Here is a 19,232-nt window from a genome sequence, read left to right on the forward strand (position 1 = left end):
TGTTTTAGTTGTTGCTAAGTTGTGCTTACACCAGTCAAGGACTTTTCAGTTCCCCGTGCTCCACTAACTGAGAAGGCTGGAAATGCACAAGCTGGGAGGGGGCACAGCCAGGACAGCTGACCCAAACTGGCCCAAGGGCTATCCTACACCGTACGACATCATGCTCGGCATATAAATTGGGGGAAAGCTGGCTGGGGAGCTGCTGCTCAGGGATGGGCTGGGCAATGGTCGGCGGGTGGTGAGCAATTGTATTGTGCATCACTTATTTTGTGTATATTATTATTATTATTATTATTATTATTATTATCCCTTCTTTGTCTGTCCTATTAAACTGTCTTTATAGCAACCCACAAATCTTACTTCCCCCCCCATCCCACTGGGGGCGGGGAGTGAGCGAACGGCTGGGTGGTGTTTAGCTGCCTGCTGGTTTAAACCACGGCAGCACACACACACAATCAGTGTTTGGAAGCACTGTATTGTTTCTTGGAAGCTTATGGAAGAAGTAGTAGAGGTTCAAAAATTTGTTCCTCTTATTCACAATGGTGACTTTAAAATAATTATCCGTTCTTAGCAGCTTACATGTGAAGGAGATGATTTAAAACAAAAATTTGCAACTTCTTTTTTGCCAGTGACTTGGATAGATTTTTTTCAGACCTCTTCCCCTATAATAACTTTTTTCCCCCATAAAGGCTGGGCTAAAGAGGTTAGACAGAAATAGGGAATTATGGCTTGTGTTGGGCTTCCTTTTGTGCTCTGTCCCTCTTTGCTGCTGCAGTGAAGTAAAGCAGACATAGCAGCATCTCTTGTTGGAGTACCCTCTTGGTTTTATCTTCTGTGGAAGCCTTTTTGAGGTTCAGAGTGGGGATTTCTGGCTCAATGGACAGGCTTCAGCATCTGGCCTACTAGAGGACCACACTTTAGCTAATGCTGTTAGGTGTGCATGGATTTTTAATCCTTTTAACCAGGACTCATAAAATACCATTTGCTTGGCTCAGTTATAACTCTTAAGTGCTGTAAGAGAGAATCCTTATCTCTTAACTACTTAAGAGGAAGTTTAAAAATATTTGCTCTAAGTCATACTCTGCTGTACTTCTCATTTAAGCATAATTTAGTAGTAGCTTTTTAAACAAGAAAATCTAAAAGAACAAATGGATTCAAGACATCTTAAAGGTATCTTATTCGGTTGCGTACCAGTCCGATGCTATGTGCTGGCGTGTGTGTTGTTCTTGCTTTGTAAATAACTTGCGTTTCCTTATTTGAAAGTTTTAGTTTCCCATTAAAATCTCTGAATGAAAAATAACGTTTTTAGGCAGTAATTGATAGAAACCCTTCTTAATCAGTATTTAAAATATTTATCTAGTCATAGATAGCTCTGAAGGCAACAAAAGCAAGAGTACTTTATCTGCAAATTGTTCTCTTGATTAAAATGGAACAAATTTTAGCACCTCTGTTAACCTAGAATATCCATTTGATCCCCCCTTAAGAGGAAGGGAGTTCTTTTGATCAGCGCACAGAAAACTGAAAAAAGAAAACATCTGCGCTGGCTGGAGAAGCTTTTGAATACTCGTGTGCTACACCTGTGGGTTTTCTCTTGAAGCCACTCATCTTGGTGATGCATGCTCGTAGCTCATAAACAAGACTTGTAGAGGTGAGGTGTAGAACTTAGACTTGGCTTGGCTGTGTTGGAGATCATAAGGGGGTGGCAGGGATGACGAGTGGGATCCAGTGAGATGTAAAATGAATGGAGAGTTGAGGAACTTGAAGGAGAGCCATCACTTGACGGGGACAGAATAGTTTGCATTGTCATCCACTGTATTTTCTGTTCAAATGTACAGCTACAAGGTAGCTTTATCCTGAACTGCTTTGTCTTCTCTTACCCATCTGTCTGTAGCTGGACCTCAAATGACCTCTATCAAGAGATTAATATGTAGTATGATAATCTTTCAGATTGGCCAAGTAATGCTTTTGGTACATGAGCAAAGTTTTTTTCCTCCCCCCCGATCTTAGCACTGCTTTATATTGATGAAACTTTTGCTTAAACTAAAGATTCCATCTAGGCAGAAGTGTAAGGTTGTTTGAGCTGTATACTTGAGAAAGCTTTTAAAAAATCTTTTAAAGCAGTGGAAATTTCCAGGCATCACCAGAAAAAAAAAAAAAAAAAAGTTGAAGTTCTGGTCTAATAACTGCTTTGCAAGAAGAGAGAAATACGAAAAGGAACCGCAGACATTCTGGATGTCAGCCTGCGAAATTTTCCACTATTTCCTTTAATAACATGCAGGCATGCTTATATTGCTAGAATTTCAGTCAGAAGTCTCATTCTGACTGAAACTTCAAGCTGTTTGGTGAGCAAATGCTCCCTGAAAATGAATTGTCACGGAATAAAGTTCTCACTTGTAAGAATGTGCATAAACCACTCCCATGCTGGGTACCAACCATTGATTATATTAATCTTGCCTTCAATTTCTTGTTTTGCAGTTTGTGTTAACTGTTACTAGGTGATCGCTGCCAGGTGACAATCCATCTTCTCTTGCTTCCGATAGTAATTCTAGAGTAACATTTCCAATAAGGGCTGCATGTTGCTAAACTAGAAATCTGAATTGCCGTATCTTTGATATACTAAGGGAAGAAAGACATTAGGAAGCATATCCTGTTCTAATCATATTCCTTTGTAAAACAGTTAACTTTAAAACCTATTTAATGGTTATTTATAAAATTATTGTAGCTTCAGATACATTGGTGAAAATCAAACTGAAGGGATCTACAGGTTCAACCTCATTTGTCTCCCTTGAAGCTCTTTTCTGTTTAAGTTGTTCTTGTTTACCAGAAGGCTCCCTGACCTTTCTCCAGGATCTAGAGGACTCTCTACTTTGAATGCGCCTTGTCTTTCTGTCACTACAAATATTTATTGTTGACTTATGCTCTTTTGGGTTAGGGCCTAAAGAATCCTTTATATAATGGGTTGAGGGGTTTTTTTTGCTTAAATGCTGGGGTGGGAGCTAAGGTGGTATATTGTGCAAAAAGCAAGCAATATCACAACAAACTGACTTCTTTCCAGTATTAATTGAAAATATAACACCAGAACCCTTCAAATGCATCCCCCTGGAACGCTGTCTTTCCAAGGCAGCGTGGCACACTTGTGCAGCTGCTCGAGCCAAGTCAGGGCTATTGTGCTTCCCTTCTGTTACCTCTCCTCCCCTTGCTCTCGGGCACCTTGCAGTCAGCAAAGAGATTTAATTCAAGATTGTCCATTCTCTCCCTCCTACCAACAAAAAAAACCCTGAACCCCAAAACCAAACAAAACCACCCAGACAACTTCTGGCTGTCAGCTTAACCCCTAGTTGCACAAATGCCAGTACTAGTGCAAGGGAATGGCTGGGGTGGGACTAGAGCAGCCACGGTCTAACAAAATTTAGACTAGATGGAGTTCTTGTAAGGCTCTGTTCCTGATGCAAATGTGTTACAGCAGAGAGACTCAAGTGGTACCTGGGGGTAGGAGAAATTCAGCACCCTTTTTCTACCCTGGGGCTGTAACTAGAAGGGGCTGGTGGAGTTACCAATTATGTGTTATTACTGGTAGTTCGTTACCTGTTGTAACTGCATGGGAAGACTAACTTCACTTAAGTCGATGGGGATTGAGTGCTGTTCTGAAAACTGACGTTGAGAAACGAGAAACCTGCAAACACTTAATGTGTATTTTTTTACTAGTGTAGCACATATACATATTGCTGAGCAGAATAACCTACTGAAAGGGGTAAATACTGCGATCATTCTATTTTGGGGTAAATTAATCTATCCAATGGATCACTTCTGTAGAGCCTCAGAAGATCATCAGCCCCATGCTATTGGGTCTAGGGTTGAAGGATTTTTAACAGGACTTACATGATTGCCCTTTGCTGCTTTGAGTTAAAGAAAAGATGGGTCTTGAATATATTAGGTTTTGTTATGAAAAGCTTCTTTCTTTATTGTTCCTTTCTCCTATGCTGTTGTAATTAGTGGTCCTTCATAGGTGGTAAGGGACCTCATGGTTTCTAGGTTGAGGTTAAGGACTAAGAACAGTGAAGATCTTTAATAGCTGGTGATACTTGTTTCTAAATGAACTTGCAGAGTAGATTGACATGCTTGGCAGCATTTACAGAATCAGTGCTTAGTAATCTGTAGCAGAACTGTCACTTAAGTTCTAGCTTTCACTTCCACAAAACCAAGGTTAAACTTTTTTTTGTATGAAGATTTTTTTTTTTTTATGGAGACAAAAACAAAAGGGGGGGAGGACAGTACAGAACAAGTTTTGTGTACAGCTATGTCTTATTTTATACCAAGAGTGCCTTTCATGTCTAGGTCTAGATAGTTTTCAGAGTTAACCTGTAGAGCTAGGCCAAAATAAACAACTACGTGCAAAGCTGAAGACAAATTACTGTACTCTGATAAAAGTATGTTTACTGTAGGAAGCTATTGTGAACTAGAAACATATTGAATGTTTATATGAACACTTGTTCAAAAGGAATCTGTCAGTGCCTGTACACAGATTGATAGGACAGAGGTCAATTGAGAATATAGCCATCTTACCTGCCGCTTCACAGAAGTGATGAAGGTGGGAAGAGTGGCACAGGACTACCGATCTCAAGTAATACTTTTCTGAGCCAAGGTGGCAGTGTTTCCAGGCCTCCAAAAGCAACACACCTGAACCCTTTCGCTTGGTAATTGCCCTATAACACACAGTTGCCAAAATAATTGATGTTTTCTTGGATTTCGGGCCCTGTTGAATGTCTGCTTAGTATTGTCTGGGAACTTTTTTCCTGTTTTCTGTCTACCTTTAGGTTACAGTTATGGATGCAGGAGTTCCTCAGCCAGGTTTCAGGGCAGGTACTTGACTGACTGAATTAACTATGGACCAGACTCTTTAGACTGGAGTGTCAAAAAGCCTCTTTTAAAGTGTATGACTTCACTTCTAATTGGAATTAACTCTTAGCTGACACACAGATTCCACTGGTATGGAGGTTCAACAAATGTTTTCCTTTATGATGAGGGCAAACCCATGAAGTGAACTGACTTTATCAGAGGCAGAGCAGTCCTAACTCTTGTTTCTAATTAGAATACACAAATGTTTTACTTAGAATCTCATGAACATCAACAAACTATGAAAATTATGTGATTGGCCTTTTCTGCTGGTTTGAGTTTAAGAAAAAGATGGGTTTGCTAAACTGCTTTAGTTTTCAAGTAAACTTCTGACTGCTACATTGTTGTACTTATCTTTCTTAATCTGTTCATTAATCCTTTGTCTTTAAACAGAAATGGTTCTACTGAACATTTCTGTTAATTAGCACTCTTCAATTCTAGATATATCATTTTTACTGGCATTTCAGTAATGATTCACGTTTTTCTTCCTCTTTCAGAGCTCACAAGAACTAGTAGCATGCTATGTAGAGAAAAAACCCTTTGGGGCAACACTATTCCGTAGTGCCAACTTGATTTGAAAGTTTATTCAAGGTGATGAGGTTGCACAGGTGAGACTGAGAATATTCTGGCATGCAAAAATAATCCATTGTGCTCACATTTTGCATTAAGTTTGACACAGCAGGGCTCTATAAAGTTTATTTGTATTAGAGAATCTGAGAAAAGACAACAAACTTCATAGTTATGTGTTATTGCAAGGTTTCTTCAGTGGACTCGTTTCCTGGACCAAGGACTGCTCTCTGGATTAACACGCTGAATAGCTTCAGCTTTCAGTAGGGCATTAGTTTAGGGTACTTAACTCTTGCACTGCGTGGACTTGCATAGCCTTAGTCACTTGTATTCACACAGAGCATCCAGTGTCTACCACAGCACAAGAGGTTTTTGAAATAATTCTAAAAAATAAGAAATCTAGTAACTTCCTCCTTAAATATTGAGAAACTAATACAGGGTAGATGTACTTATTACAGATCTGTTGCACCAGATTGGTGGTGTCAGCCGAGGATGTACCACATTTGTGGTGGTGTTACTATGGCAACTGCCTTCTAAGAGCTGTCTCAAGGTCACTCACTCATCAGTTGTAGCCTGGAGTGCTTGCTGCTTAAGCAAAATATCTACACCAAACAATTCAGGAAATGATGGTTCTGCTTTGAGAAAGCAACAATCGGGATGCAAAGCAGTCTTTTATTTTGGGGTTGAGGGAAAGGAGATTCTCTTTAATTACTCTGTATATTTGTCCGTCAGCTATTTGAAGACTCTTAGAATCATTGAGGGCGGATTTTAGTTGAAATGTAAATCGTAAGTAATCCAGTATCCATAATGTGAAAATTGTCTATTTAAAAGGAAAACAAAACAAAAAATAGAACCTGTAGAAGCTGAAGAACTTGAATAGAAATTGGCGACCAAGCCTGAAGTTTATGGTGCAAAAATGACTGCCTACACTGGTGAAAATTTAGACGAGGTGGTGAAAACTTAGGCTGAGTTGAGAATTCAGAGCTCCTTATACTTAAGGGCTTCTTTTATGAGACATCCAGGTCCACTTTTGCATCTAAATCCTTGTGGATGTAGTTACAAAATGTCAAATACGCTTAGCAGCATTTTCAGTCTAAGGCACCGTGATTCAGAGCTAAGGCTAGAGAAGGGGTTGTTCATGAAGTTGATCTTATGTCTGAGGTTACAAGAGATTCTATTATCCTGCATGCATAAAATTGAATCCACTAGACTAAAACTTGATTAGAATGTGCTGTTTCCTTGGTTTAGATAGTTACCTGACTAGTAAAAAGCTACCATGTCTTATGTGGCTTTTTGTTTGGTTGGTTTTCCTTTTTGGATTTAAACTTGCTTTTCCTCTTTCCTCTTGCATCATTTCATGGACTAAGACAGTATGATAGCAACAGAAGCAGCCATTAGATTCAGCAGTTGATATTATGGCTGACTCTCAGACTTCTTTCACAAGGTGGTAAGCTTTTGTTTCGAGAACTTAATGTATTCAGATGGCAATTTAATCCCTCCTTTTGCTTCTTAGGCTGAACAGACCAAGTTCTTTTAGCTTCCTCTTAAAAACATATATTAGCTGGTCTCCCACACAACTGTTGTTTTTTAACTTCTGAGTAGTTCGTAGGTTTGGGGAATATTGTTATTTCCCAAGTGCATGATTTGTGTATCTTGTACTAAGAAACAGTTTACAGAGCTGTCCCCAGCGTCATTTCTGGTAATGTCTCTGGAGCTATAGGAGTCACTTCCTATAGCGTCATCTAGATTTGGTGCCATTCTCTAGAACTGGATTTGGAGATGTCTATTTTGAAATAAACATAACCAAGACTTAAGTCTTGGCTTCGAGACCTTTAAGAGTTGGGATTGGTTAGAATTTTTATACAAGTAGGTTCAACTGTAGCTGTCCACAGAACCCAAGGAGCTCCATCCATGGAGTACTACTAGTACTACACGGAAGTGATAGGTGAGCTGCTACTTCTATTTCTAGATTAACAGGCTGTACGTATATTTAAGGAGGGAATGAAAACATAAGAGCTAAGGATATTGGGTTAGTAATCTAGTCTCCTTCCAGCCTCAGTAAAACAAGCCTAGACTGTAGTAAGAGGGTGCAAAAATTGTATGTTCAAACTGTTGGTAAAAGGGGGTTAAGAAAAATCTCTACATTATTAAGGCTGGTCCTTAAGAGGCATTCATGTTAAGTGTCTGTATCTTTTTCTCCAAAGTAAGCAGTCTGTTCAAATTTTAGCACACATTATAGCATGAAAATACTAGTGTATCCATTGCTATAGTGTGAGGCCATAGCAAGAGAACAATTTCCACCTGTGCCACAGAACAGAGGTTTCCAGGGCATGATACACAAGTCATTTCCACATGATATGAAGTAGTGGCATATACAAGCGCTTCCTTGTCTACAAAATAAACAGTATTACACAGGCAACTAAGAAATTGCACGTGGGGAACTATTTACTGAGAGAGAATTTCAGCCCCCGGGCTGGTATCTGCATCACTAGTTACTAGGGACACGCTTGCAGTCTGGGGTACGGGCTTACCACCCCAAAGCTGTCCGTGCAGTCCCCTAGCTGTACTACCACAGGGTGGCTATCGTCTTGCACTGGTCTGTCAGCCTGCGCTGAGCCCCATAGTAAGTTTATCCAGATTGTGAACTAAATGCTTGCTGAATGCAACACCTTGTCTGCACTGCTGGTAGAAGGTAACTTCGAAGCTAGCGAAGACATATGCTTGCAAATTTCATTAAAAGAAACCATTGTAGAGCAGATACCATTATTATCTGCTTCAGAGAAAAATCAGATTTGTATTTCACTTTATGTGCACTCCAGAGGGTTTTCCAAAAGTGAACAGGCTAGACTTGTGGGTCAGCCGGACACCTGTGTTTGTGTTTTGCATGGTATTTTACAGTATATTATTGCTATTTAAGAACTGTCCAAGAGTTCATGAGAGAAGCAGTCTGATCTTCCGCAGCTGTTACAGATTTCTTGAGGATGCAGCTAGCTGGTATCTTTTAACACAAGCAGGTGAGCTAAGATCCTAGACAGTGGCAATGTTTTATTCCAAGTATATGTACTGGCGATAGCTAAACATGAGTCTATTTTGGCTACACTAATTGCCTCAGCCACTTTAAGATTTTCTTTGCAGTAGCAAGGCTCTTCCAACTTTCTAATGTAATATTTTGAACAAAAGGTTGGATACTTTCCTATAGTCATACTCACTCCTCTGAAAATTTCTTCTATTATGGAGCCTTGCTATTTAGTAATTCCAATCCAGTCTAGACTTGTTTTTTCTGGAATAATAAAAAACTTGCAAATCTTCCAGGCTTTTCTTCTTCCCCAAATAAAGTTAGCAAGGCACTTCACCACAGATTGATTCATTTAGAAAAGATTTAATGTACTGTTATCGTTAAAAACAACAAAAAACCCACCCTGCCAACAAAAAAACCTGTGCATGAAATGGAATGTTTCTCTTCTACAGTTACACTGGCTCCATAGCATCAACAAGTGGAAAAAAATAAGCAACAGCCCTGGAGAGACTTTAGCTACTACCTCAGTTGGAACAAGGATACGGCTCGGGCTATTGCTTAGTCTCAAACAAAAACAAACCCCCACCCACAAAACACCGCAACAGAATACAGCTGAAACGTGGCTTGTTCTGACTTGTCTAGTATAGTAAGGTAGCATTTTTAGCATATTCATGCTAAATTAAAGGCCCCACCTCTGAACCGGGGGTTTCAGAACCTGCTCTGGCTTTTCTCCGCATACTTGCATAAGCAGTCCTCATGCATTTCAGTATTACTGTCAAGAACCTGAGGGGACATGGAGCACAATTAAGCAATTGCTTAAGTTCTTAATACAAGATTGGCCACCATCAGTTAGTTTATAGCTGGAGGAATTTGCATTAAGATTTGTTACATAAAACAATTGTAATATTGTAAATATGTTTTGCAGAACAGATGAAGCAGCTTTAATATGAAAAACTTGATTAACTATTATGAAAGGATACACCAAGTAGTCTTGGCTAAAACAGCTAGTTTTCCAGAAAAAATTGTACTACTGGCACGCTTTTTGAAGCAAGTCTGGAACAAGCCCAAGGTGTAAAGCTCTTTACCCTCATCTCTTAACAACTTAGATTTCTTCACGGGCAGCTATCTTAGCAGTTCTTTCCTCATCCTAAGTGTTAGAAGAATTTCTTGACAAAGTCTGCTAGAATGTGGCATTATCTTGAATCTGCTTTACTCTATGCACTCACGGCTCGCAGTCCTAGATCGTATCTGTTTGTCAAAAAGCTAGAGAAACAGAAGGACAAAGCACAGATCAAGAGTCGGATAAAACAAAGAATACTTCAGTGCTTTAATAATTTTAGATAAGCAGAAAATACAGCTTCTAGAATTAAGATGTTTTGGTTGTTTTCCATTTGGGATAACTTGTTTATCTTGGGTTTGCTGCCATGTATCCAGATGCGACTGAATTGTCTCCAGGCAGAAGTTTACCACAACACTTTTCTATTGCTCTAGCTACAAAGCTATTACTGTAATCTGGGAAATGTGAAGTTCTGTATTAGTTACAATTTACCACGACAGAGCAGAAGTTACTGATGTCAGAATTGGCAGAAGTTACTTTAATCCTCTCGGAGAAAGTAAGTTATGGCTTACATGCAGTAAAATAACATGGACATGGCCACTAATTCACTGTTTTGCTAGCAGACTTCTGAAAGATTTCAGTATCTGCCACATGCATATAAATGTATCATGGTCTCTGCTAGTGCTAACGCTATCTCTAGGAAAAACGGGTAGTTCTTATGCCCTAGACTTCTTGAAAGAGTTCTGGCCTCCGAACAAGGCTATCTGTCATGTGAGATGGGTGCTCACGCATACGGAAGTGCTCAAAACCAGTTTGTTATCTCTTGAAGACAAGCAGATGCTCACGCCTCTTCCCCGTTGGTTCGCATCCTTGAAATGCAGAAGTATGGGGCTTGTTTTCAAAGGCAGGGTCTCTCTTTCAGTTCACTATTATGTAAACTCTCTGCTTTTTCCTAGTAGGTCAATCGCGAGATTCTTGGGGTTGGTTTGATCTTGTGAAATGCTTTAAAAGGTATCTTCATCAGGTCTTACAGCAGTGTCCTAAACTTTACTATTAAAAAGGTATGCTGAAGGAATTGTTCCATTAGTGTCAAACTATATGGATGCGAAGACTACATTTCTCTCTGAGCTAGAGCAAAGGCGGAGTCCAGAATTTTTTTTTTTTAATTTTTGGATGAAACTTATGCTTATGAAGCACAGAATGATTATGAAAAAACAACAGCAAGCACTTAGTTACTACTTTCTAAAGCAATCTGTAAGCCTTGATTTGGCATACTGTGACAGTGGGAGATTATGTTAGTTGGCTACGTCTAAGTAACTTTAACTGAATTATTTGTTGGACTAAAAATTTATTTTTTAAATACATAAATAAATTTCTATATCACACTAACTTTCTAGCTGCCCCTAATCCTTTCTCAAATATTAAGTTACTGCTAATGAGAAGGGACTTGAGTAAAGTTAAAAATAGAGCACGTTGAACTTAACATGAACCTTAATATCTTTTCCAGCTTTTTACAAGGATTGTATTGTGAATTGTGTATTGTTCAGTTGGTTTCTCACTGATTACAAGTATTGAAATAAACTGTGTATTGTGAAATAAAGCTGCTGTCATTGCTGTGTTTACATTTTGGATATCTTATCTAAATGTTACTTTACAAATTTGATGCTAAGTTCAAGCTTGGAAATGGGATTTCTAAGTCTCAGTGAGACTTTTTTTTTCTCCTAAAGGCAAAGTATATTTTCTGAAGACATAAGACAACTAAAATGTGTTTATTGTCAAAGCCTAAAACAAACTCGTTTTGCTTATTTGGGCTTTGGATAAAGCCAGTGTGGCCCATCAGATATTTCACTATACGGAGTTTGTTACTACAGCCTTACAGAAGTTTCCAGCGTTCTTCGAGCTTGGTTTTACATAGATCTTCCTTCATTCTGCTTATTATAAATTCATTTCTTGATTAACTGATGTGTGCCAATTACTTTATAGACATAAGACTGATCTTGACTAAAACAACTCTGCAAAGCATATGGCATGAAGATTTGGTAAACTCTTACAGAAAACGCCTCTCTAATACCTCTTGTTCTGGGAGTAGGTGCTAATAGTGGCTTGCTTACCTCTGATCTTTTATTCTTGTCCTCTACGAATGTAGACTTGATAACTACAGGTAATGATTACAGTCACTGTCAGGGTGGTCACTGAAGAAGAAACAACGGTGATTTAAGGGAATTTTCTCTTCTGTGTGAGTGGGTGTGTGTATCCCTAGCACTTGATTTAGGAGACTTGTCCTTATTCCGAGTGATGCTTTTGTCTTTATGCCTAGTGATGTACTTAAGGGAGAAGCAGGCCTGCTATAACCAATAGATTTTTGACCAATTTCCTCCCACTCAGTAAAAACAAAAACAAAAACAAAAAAACCCAAACAAAAAAACCCCAACAAACCCCCAACCAAACCTGAATTAATTATTCTGTCAAAATGACAGACCAGTGCTAAGTAGTGTTTAAAAAGTTGAGTGTTGTGAGTTGTCAGTGAAGAATACAAAATTGAAAATACCATATCATTATACAGTCATGTCATGTTATGTGTTCCTCTTGAATATATCTGTCTATGCTGTATCAAAGAGAGTATAGTGAACTTCATCTTTTTCTATTTTTTTTTTTTTTTAAGATCAAAGCTTAATTTTTTTTATGAGAAACAGAATTTGCCAGCACTTCTCTGCCCCTTTTTTTTGGGGGGGGGGCTTGAGAGTACAAGGTGGATCTATACAAAATAACCACAAGTGTCATGGAAAATCAACAGAAGAAAGTGTTTTCCTCTTCAGTCATTTCACTTACTCTCCTCCTCCTCCTTATTATCAGATGGCAGAGTTAAAAATAACAAACTGATACTTTCACAGTGTAGAACTCCACTACAGACTGCCACAGAATATTTTAGCTGTATTAATTTTCATGGGTTCAAAAAGAAACTTATGTAGAAGAGAAATCCAGCTGCTGGGAAACTCAGTCCTTTTGAACCAGGAAATTCCTGAGCTGTAGATTGTGAAGTTTGAGAGTAAACATGTTCATATGCTTACCTTTTTCTTTCTAGGCGTTCCTTCTGGCTTCTGTTGGAGAGAGAACGCTCTGCTAGGTGAGTCTTCTGTTTGACTTAATTGTCCAGGACTACTTTGATTTATGAGAACTTATCCAGAGAAAACATTGGTATTTAAGGGATTAGGAAAAGGGAGAAAATAATTTCAATCCCCTTAGAAAAATAAAGGTATTTTCTTATATATATATTAATATTCTATATTAATATTGTATATAGCTTGCTCTCCTCCACCTCCCTTAAACTTGAGGAAATGCACGGTATGACCTGGCCTCGGTAGGTGTGATAGTATCGAATGCTAATAGGCTTTTGGGGGATACTTGGGCCATTAAAGGATGATGCTCTTAGAAGTTGTGGGATGGAGTGGCAGCATCCTTTGGTGTATATATCTGCCTTTAGTTTTTAATTCTCTGTGTCACTGATACTAGAGTCTTCTTCTTTCTGAAGCAACCGATGGTGTGAATACTTTGCTCAGAACAGTTCTTTTGAAGTACTGGTGATGAAATGGGATTTCTTAGCTAAAGCTGTTTTGGGCCCATAGTGGATATGATGGCGATCACTGGTGGGTTTTGTTTGGGGTTTTTGTCATAACTTCGGGGGTAACCAATTTAGCCATCGATACTCACGTAGATTAATGTGTCAAGCTCTCTACCTGTTGCTGGAGAGCAGTGAAACTGGTAACTTGTCTGGACATTCTGTTCAGTGGGATTTTGGCCTCAAGAAAGGAAGCACCTCCTTCAGAATAATCTCTTGTGATAAGATCAGCCTCTTTGCTCTGCAGTTTAGCAGGTGCCCTGAAATAAAATTCAAGTGAGCTGGCTTGGTTAGAATAAGGTAAGGTTAAAGCAAAATGAAGAAAATGGAAGGAGACAGTGGAAGGAAAACCTTTGGAAAATTATCTCTTCAAAGCACAGAAAAGATCGTGTTTTGTTTCAGATAGCTGTGCTCATTAAAATGTTACAGTTCCTAAGCAATGATTTGCAGACAGATGACACGCTGAGGTAAATGTGTGGTGGAGAGGAGGGATAAATAACTTTTGCTCTTGACTGGATGGAGACACTTGTCTAAGCACATTGTCTGTCATAAATCTACTTGCAATGAAAAAAAAAAACCTAAATCACAGCATTTTTATTCTGTAAGACAGAATTAATGGCATCAGGCTTAAGTTTTGTATGCTCTTTCCTTGTGTTCCCTCCATGGTATGCTATGTTTATCCTGTTATTGCATGTACACCGTTATTTATAGGCTTCATCTGTATGAGAATCTAACAAAGCAAGCTTCCTACTGGTGAAAGCTCAAATGCAGGTAAGGTTTTGTAGCTTTCTGAACTTCTAATGGACTGATAGGTAAACTAAAAATGCTTAGCGGGCTTTGAAAAGAAAATATTAAAGCTATGCCATGCCTAGAGACAATATTAGTAACTTCTCTCCTAATAATTTTGACAGGGCCCAAGAATATAAGTTTCTGACTGTGGTGTACCTAAACATCACTTCCCTCTCTTTACGAGTTCCGTGTAAGTGTGATGTACTGTAATAGAAGGTCACTTAACTGGACAAATGCAGTGTGGTGCCTACTGACAAGAAAACACACTGCATCAACTCCGCTGTATAGCTGATAGACTCCAGTTGTACGACGTAACTGCGTGACTGGTGCTGCTCAGTTAGTTACCGTGTTTGATATGCTTACCAGATGCCAATATAAAAACCTCCCAGTGCAGAGGTGTGGCTGAATACTAGCTTTAAACCTTAGCATCAAGTTGAACTTTGAATTGCAGAATTTAAGTTTAAATTAAATTGAATTAAATTTAAGAATTTAAATTAAACATTGAAGTGCAGAATGACTTGAAAGTCTGGTAAAAAGAGAACGTGAGTTGTTTAAATCGTGGTGGATGCATCTTGGATGTCTCATTGGCAGACGAATGCTGAAACAGTGGTTCCCCAGCTCAGGGTTTTGTTGAATGTAAAATACAATTCAGTTGGTCTACTTGTATGGGAACTAAAGATACAATGCATGTAAGAAAAAGTAATAAAAAAAAAAATTCAACAGCTCTATCCTGGCGTTTCCTCCAGTGCACTATGTAAAAATACATAGAATTGCTTCCTAATGTTGTGAAACTACACAACTACTTAGCCATTTATCTGCAAACAAGGAAACGAGTGGACCTAAACCAAAACATTACAAATGTTTTTGGCGCTTGAAGGGGAAGGATGTGATCCCTTCTTCTGGTTTTGGCAGTCACTGACCTCTTGTACTAACTTCCAGAATGGCTGCAAATCTTCCTAAAATTACTTGGAATTTCTATGCTAATGATGGTAGTGTCATTTTGGAGCGTTTTGCAGATAAACATCAGCGTTTGAGAAGTGCCATTTGTATAAAAACTTTCATGAGCAACACTGATTTTCTGCCTGCTACAGGAATCTTGGGGAGCTTAGTGTAAGATTTTGTTGAAAAATGTCTTTTTTAATGAAAGTGAAGGTATTGCTTCTTTAATAGAACATTAGAAAAACTAGAAGCATAAGGCTATTATGCAATGGAAATTCTTTGTAAAGAACAGAAAAGTTTGGACAAAAAAAATGCAGAGGGCATTGAGCGCCTTATTCTAAACAAGCTGGTTTTTCTCATAAATGGAAAAAAAAATCCTTGATGGTGGGAATTAACATTGTGGTCAAGAATACACACTTTGTGTCCAGTAAAGATGGGAGTATTAATGGATGTATGCAAAATGTAAAGAGTACATGAGATTAATAAAACATACCTGCTTAAATCAGTACCAAAAAGAATGTGGTAATACATCTTAAAATTAAGTAGGATCAAATGTAAAGTACTCTCTTGTCTTCGTAGCCCATTGTTATGATGGTACCAGTTTATCATCGGGCTGCAGTACGTAATTCTCTGATGACAATGTTTTACTGAAAATCTTAGAGAAGTGATGCTAGCATCAATCCAAACGCTGCCAACAAAGTTAGAGTCAAGTTTTGAAGGTCTCTGAGGATAGAGGTTCCAGAGGCTGGCTGGAACTGGTTCCTGTGTTCAATCACTATTTGAAAACTGAAATTTAACTTGTTGCGGGTAGTAAAGTTTGCCTCGTGCCCTTTTGTTGTAGGCTTCAGAGGAGACTCTGGGACTATCCAGTCTATAATCTCTCTCTAGGTGCTATTTTTCTGTTTGTATAGCATTGAACAAAGATACCAACCTTTGGGCTTTTTTACTCTTCCATTTTAGCTTAATTTTTAAATAATTGACCCCTGCAATCTAAGACTTGAGTCTACCAGTGACATGCAAAATTAACGTTACAGCTTTCAGTTTTTACACAGCAGTAACTCTTAGTAGCAGATGCTCTGTGTTATAACCGTTGGTACGCAGTGGATAGGCAACGTTTGAAATACAACAAGATAACCTGACTGTAGTGTGGACAGACAAATTAACCTGATCTGGGAGTGATACTATTCTGCCTTTATTTTTGCAGTTTAGCTGAAGGTACTCTACTAAGCTCTGGTCACTATGAATATGAAATATAGTAAGGTATATGAAAGAAATAGAGGAAAGAGGATTTTTAACTAATGAAATGCTTAGATTTATTGGTATACTATAGACAGACAACTGTCACTTCAAATTTTGAATGGTAAGCATTTGTGTTGAACTAAAGGAACACCTCTTGCAGCCACACTAGGTGTACCTGTGTACACTCAGACTTAATCAGATTTTAATTACAGCATTGAGCTAGGAACATTTCCATGTTTCAAGGTCAAATTGTGTTTTAGAAATGTCACCTTTGTATTAAGTAGCTGTACTTGTTCCTTACAATGAAGTAAATTATATGGAAGCACTGATACTGTGCATGGAAACCTTAAAACTATTTTGATTTCCTTTCTTCAGTAACTTCCTCTGTTTTTAGTCTCTGATCTTGTACTCTCAAATTTGAGAGTCAACTTATGCCAAAAACTCAGGAAACTTCATTAACAGGCCTTTCATTATTATTAGATCAGAGGATAACAAGAGCTAATTTTAAAAGCAAAGGGGATGTGTGTTTTTCAATAAATTAAAAAAAAACCAAACCCTATTTTAGTGGCCTGATGAAAAGAGATACCAAGGAGAATTCTCAAAAGCACTCTAACACAGCAGGCGTTTAACTCCCACTGAAGCCAGTTTGTGTGAGCCTGTGCACGTGTAATACGGAAACCCCTGATGGATAGCTGCCTTCCCCACAGCACTCAGCACCTTTCCAGAATATGAATCTGTGTTTTTAAAATGGTAATGTATCCAGAGCTTTGATTAAAATTAGTTGGTTTACAGTGTAAAATAATATATTTACTGACATTAATTCTATAGCTTAGTTCTTGTGCAAACGCATGAGTAAATGTCCGTAAGTGCTGCAGCTGCTGACTAGCAAAATGTGCCTAAGGCAAGTCAGCGTGATTTATGGACTGTATTTCTCTCCTGCTCATGTGCCCCTCCTTATTGATGGGTGTAAATATTTCCAACAGTTGAATCAGTGTTTGAAATGCCAGTTTAGTCTGCTCTAAATGAATATTCTTAATTGGAAGTTGTAATCTGTCATAAGACAGTATATATCAGTGTTTTTTACTCTTCATAGGAAAAAAACCCGTGTCCTAATTTGAATGTCGCTGAAAGTCCCTACGTACCCACGTTGGGCAAAGGCCAAGTTAGCATACGGGTCCTTGACAGGCTTCGGTTCTCCATCGCCGAGACCGTTATCTGGCACTGCGCAGTGAAGCGAGCGTGGCTGCTGACATACTAACGCCCTGCGGGGACGACAGCGCAGGCCTAAGTCTGTAGGAGTGAACCGACGGGTGCCAGGCCCACGCAGAGCCTAATAAACAGTTACACAGCAACGTGCTTGATTAAGTACGTGCAACAAGGGTTAAAGGAAGAAGTGTTGAGAGTTGGAGTTGACGATACTATTTTAAGTTTCTTGAATGACCTCACAACCTTAGTATTTTCAGTGTAACTTTTTGTATGCCTTTAAAAAGCATATGGAAAAAATAGTATCGTTTGCCATAAGGAAATTTCTGCTCCGTTTGCCAGCAAGGTTGTCATCTGGAATCCCGCAGAGCAGCTCCGCACCACTTTGGTCGCTGGGCTGAGCGTGCTTTCCATGTGGGCGAGCCACTGGAGGAGCCACTGGAGGGGCCGAGCGCGGTCCTCGAGCGCTGCTGGCCGACCCCCGTCTGCGGTGTCAACTGGGATCCTGAACTGGGCGGGAGGGAAGGGTGGCCTGTGCTAGCCCTTGATGCTAGCGCTGCCTGATGTTCTGTGGATGCTGGGCACGGGTGGGGCAGCAGAACCTAGAAAAACCTCCCCGCTCACCTGCTGTGCTGCCGGGCTCTTTAACTGCTTCGTAGCTGGCAGGTTGATAGGGAAGCTGCTCTTGGTCTTTCTAATACGGTGATAAAGCATGTTCTGTCCTGTCAGCGCGCAGGAGCTGTGCAGCGACAAAGCTTACTCGGTTAGATAAAATACTCGAGGGTCTTGGCAAGTGGTTTAAAACAAAACCGAGCATGTTCAAAGGAAGGCACTTACCGTCTGTACAGGTATCTTCATTGGAGCAGCAAGATGAAGTTTAGCTTGCTCAGACATTTGATCAGTTTCTCTTCTAAAGCTTTAACTTCTTGGACTGCATAAAAGGTTATATTTTGTTCTACTGAGTTCTCCACTCTGGTTTTAAACGTCTGAACCAACTTCATGCAAGTCTTCCCCAAAAAGCAGTTCTGAGGGGTGTGTGAGAGACAGTCATTGAAGAATTAGAACAGGCTTCAGTGACGGAAAATGTTAGGCATCCTTAACCACAGATGTAGCTGTGCCTGCATAGGTAATGATAGGCTTCGGTGTATTTTTCTATTTCAGGCCAAGATGCCCACCCCAAACCAGCAATGTTCTTTTCTTCGGAGTTTGTCAAAATTCACTTTCATTCAGTAGATCCTCCTAATTTTAGCCTAGTGTGACACTTTAGTTGCAATGCTGGGTGTATCACGGGTGTTTTAAAAATGAAGTATACCACACTGAGTGTGTGAGAGTGTGTGAAAGTGTGTGTGTTCATAAAGAAAGTCTCTGGGGCCCCTTTCCAGATGCCCTTGTGGAAATGTCTGTTGGTGTGTGGTTTTAAATGTTTTTCAGCAATCTGTTCCCCCCTCCCCGCCCCTCTTCGGTACTCCAAATTGTAGAATCTCTATTTGTACACACAAAAAGCAAAAAATAGTGCTCTTTTGTTTGGTATGGGTCTTATTTTCATGACTGTAGGCGTTGACTGTGTCTGGGAGTGGAAGAAACTACATCTGTTTGGCCTCATGCATAATGCAAACGTGGCATGTTTTTAAAATAACTTTTAAAATATTTTTAAAATAGAGGTAAACACAGCTCATTTCTAATTGGTTTTGTAAGCAATAGGTATGGTCTTCAGAAACTGGAAAAATGCACGCTCTAGACTTCTGGAAAGAGCTTGCATGCTTTCCTGAAATAAGTTTTTCCTAAATGGCTTCAGAATAGGACGCAGTGTAGATTGGGTGGAGCCTCACAGTCTCAGGACTGAGACATGCTGTTAATTCAAGGGCAGTCTCTTAGCAGCTTCAGGAGCTGCATAATAAAACATACGGGGGGGG

At 39.3% G+C, this 19,232-nt stretch overlaps 1 protein-coding gene across 10 annotated transcripts in view; it reads left to right on the plus strand.

The window, feature by feature from the left end:
• Nucleotides 1-19,232, plus strand: part of NCOA3 (nuclear receptor coactivator 3) — an 86,634-nt gene that overhangs the window by 7,482 nt on the left and 59,920 nt on the right. For 8 of the 10 annotated variants that reach the window (XR_014229680.1, XM_082326114.1, XM_082326110.1 and 5 more), the window contains exon 2: nt 12,616-12,657. The exons of 1 other annotated variant lie outside the window; for it this stretch is intronic. The gene's annotated coding sequence lies outside the window, so the exon portion shown is untranslated. Of the gene's footprint in view, nt 1-12,615; nt 12,658-13,860; nt 13,921-19,232 lie in introns of all 10 variants that reach the window. One more of the 10 variants, XM_082326115.1, reaches the window with a different exon arrangement.

The sequence above is a fragment of the Platalea leucorodia genome (genome assembly GCF_965183815.1).
Source record: "Platalea leucorodia genome assembly, chromosome: 13".
Classification (NCBI taxonomy): Eukaryota; Metazoa; Chordata; class Aves; order Pelecaniformes; family Threskiornithidae; genus Platalea; species Platalea leucorodia.